Source organism: Grampus griseus (assembly GCF_964374135.1).
Source record: "Grampus griseus genome assembly, chromosome: 4".
NCBI classification, from domain to species: Eukaryota; Metazoa; Chordata; class Mammalia; order Artiodactyla; family Delphinidae; genus Grampus; species Grampus griseus.
Window position 1 is genome coordinate 37,354,424 of NC_138997.1, and position 3,500 is coordinate 37,357,923.

The following is a 3,500-nucleotide window of genomic DNA, read 5'->3' on the forward strand; positions in this document are numbered from 1 at the left end:
ACGAGAGAAAAGAACGCTAGACTGAATAATATGATCTCCTCAAACAACTTCTTTTAAAGGGAGTTTTGATTGTCATGACAACTCAGGAGTAACTTGACCATTCAGGAGGAGAAATTTTCCTGCCAGAGCAGTGAAAGACAATCGCAGTCTTTACCTCTTGGGATCTTTGGCTTCCTCTCACTTCCTTCAAGATGTCAATCAAGTTCGTGATGGTCTCTGAATCTAAAGCAGACCATTATTAGTTTGTCTTGCCAGCTCTGAGAATGTTAGGCTCTCTGGGAATTAAGAGCAATGTGGTTGCTAGGCACTGCTGGTCTCAGATGTGTGACTTCATTAACTACAAGTTACACAAGACTAGAAATCAAGCCCTGGGAAGGGGGACTAGGCATCCAAGTCACAATCTCTCTTCAGTCCGTGTGAAAGGTTTCTTCCTAAACTGAATGGAGGAAAAGAAGCCTCTACGCAGCAACTTGGAGAAATATGCATCTATAAATGGTGTAACAATTAGAAAATACGTTGACATCTCTCCCAACTGCCACTGTTTCTTCCATCCAACCTTCCTGTGAGCCATGATACAATTGTTGTGTGATTGTGTGTCTATGTTTGAAATTAATGGTTAAGAGCAATGTAAGTAATATCTAATCTTCTTTGGCCTTATCAGTTTCCAAAAAATGTTTATTTCATAAAGTATTTGAAGGTCTTTTATGTAGACAACACTGCACTGTAGGTGAAACCAAGGAGACAGAAAAGAGATCAATGAGCCATGAGTCACACTCGCACAGTCAGGGAAACAACTTCCCCTTCTGGTCAAAGAACAGTACAACAGAAGGCTCACTTCTAAATGCATGTGTCTCTCCAGCAGCCTCTTCCTCCATACCTTCCTCCATTATTTTTTCAGTAGATAACTGGTCTCATCAAAAATGAGTAATAAACAGAAATGAATTCTTCTAGGATTTATACACAAAAGCTACAAAAATGACTAAGAGAAAGAGAGAGATGAAAAATCCATATAGAGATGAAGAGTTTAGACAAATCAGTCAATATTTTTTTTTAATTCTAAAATAAAGCATGATATTTTAAGATGAAAAACTGAGCTGATGGTGCTCAAAAAATAGGGGGGGAAAAGCTAGGGACAAAAAACTAAGCATAAAAATCACACAAAAAATAAAAATTATAAAGAAGATGACAGATAGGAAAGGAGATAAAGTTCTCTGATATATACCTAGTGTTCATAATGCAGAGAACAGAACAAGTGGAACAGGGGAAAACATTCAAATACATCATAGAGGAAAACATTACTGAGATAAAAATTAAAACTGAAGGTTGAAGTGACTCACCATGTACCAAGGGAAAAAAGTAGATGGTTGTCAAAATTAGGATGAGTCCTTGGGAAATTTGACAAAAATATTTTATGCAAAATGAGCAACATCAAGATATATTTAGAGGAAGTTATACAGTTACAAGGATTACAAGACAAATCCTAAGGGATTCAGGAAGAAAAGGCAAGGTACATGTAAGCCAAGCAAGGAAGTAGGAGAAATTGTCTAAAGTGGAAACATGTAATTAAATATAAAGAAAGAAAGAAATGAGTGCTCTAACATTTTTTTCTTTAGCTTTAGGGAGATTTTTAAAGACCCAATCAATCTTTCTTGTGGTAGAAAACATTTATCTGAAGTCTTTTGCTTCCGATAATTTCACAATTCCTTTTATTTCAGAGGATTGTACATTTGTTAAATGTAATTAAATTTAATGCTTAAAAATTGAATGTAATCTATTGTCATCCACTTATTTTTCTAAAATTTAGGAGAACAGCACTTATGCATTAACAAATACAATAATTTGAAATGCTTTCTCTAGGAAAAATAATTTGTTTAATGTGTCAATCAATGTCTGCTGATAGGTGTTATGATTGCAGGCAATAACTAAATTGAGGGCTCTATACAAAACACATCACTCTAAGAATCACATCAGATGAGACAACACAGGAAATTCATGTGTCAACTGTCTACACCTGTCAAAGCAAGGATTAAAAATATTTGCTACATCAATGCTTCTTAGTCACCCACTTATACAGTACTCTGAAGTACACTGGATCATTTTTCTTTCTTTAGCTACTTTTATTCAGGGAACCGAAGCTGCCATAGAAATAGTCACGCTTTAATATTAATCTATAAGTACAACAAAAGACTGAGAGCATAGGTTAAAAAATCACAATGAATTGTGTGAGTTGATTTTGATGAGTGCCATTATCCTATAGTTCCATTGTGGATGCCCAAATAGGCATACTTTTCTTAATCTTTTAGCAATTTTATTGCTTGAGACCCTCACAATTCTAACATTGGGGGAATGCTCCTAAATGACTTTTCTGCTTTTCATCTCTGTTCTCTTCCCCCAAACCCCATCCCCATTCATCCTCTATGGCGTACGCCATTCAGAATGATCTTTCTAAAAGTCAAATCTGTTTTTCTTACCTCTATACTTAAAAATTCTTTAATAAATACCCAATGCCTTTCCTATAAAATCAAACCCTGTTTTGTCATAGAAGGTCTGTTATATCCTCCTTTTATAAATAAATTTTAGAAGAAAAGAATGTCTCCCCAACAGGATTTTTTTTTTCTTTTCCATCATGGTTTATCACAGGATACTGAATATAGTTCCCTGTGCTATACAGTAGAGTTTGCTGTTTATCCATCCTATATATAATAGTTTGCATCTCCTAATTCCAAACACCCAATCCTTCCCTCCCCCCACAGGAATTGACAAGCAGTTTACTTTGTGACATGACTGTCACAAATGATGGCTCTACTTAAGTATTCAACATTGTGAGAGCTGAGCATTGCATTTTTTGTGGTTTTAGTCATTACATGACCTAATTTCCATGGCATGAATTTTCAATGAGGACAGATTGTTCTTTAGCACAGGCCTGGCCACTCTCTACCTTTGATTCAATCCACCCTGAGAAGATGGAGATAGATCTGTTTGGTAAATTTGGGTAAAACAAACTGGAGTATGCAACGGTGAGTGTCGTCCTTCTTCCTCTAGGAAGTAAGCTGCTCACGGGGAACATGGTTTCTGCTCCTCTTCTGAGTCTCTGAGTCTCTGTCTGCCCTGGTCCTTTGATTGGGCAAAGAAATCTAATCCATCTGAATTTCAGAATATTGAACTGATTTGGTTACCAAAACTAAAGTCACATGCTCAAGCTAGCCACTATCAGTAAAAAAAGAGATGTTAAGCTTCTTTGCTACTTTTCTTCCCTCAACTTTTTCAGAATCCTGGTGAGGGCGAAGGGTACTGTTTACTGAATGCTTCCCCAGAGACTCCAGTAAAATCTCATTTAGGCATTGAAGAAAAGTTCATTGAGGTATTACACTTTGCCAAATATTGTTGATGAGTGCTGTGATATGGGTGATGTCATTTGGTCATACAGCTCTCCACCTGTCCACAGCCTCCGTCACTCAGCCTTTGGCTCCTGAAACCCCTTCACCACCCCACATCCTCAA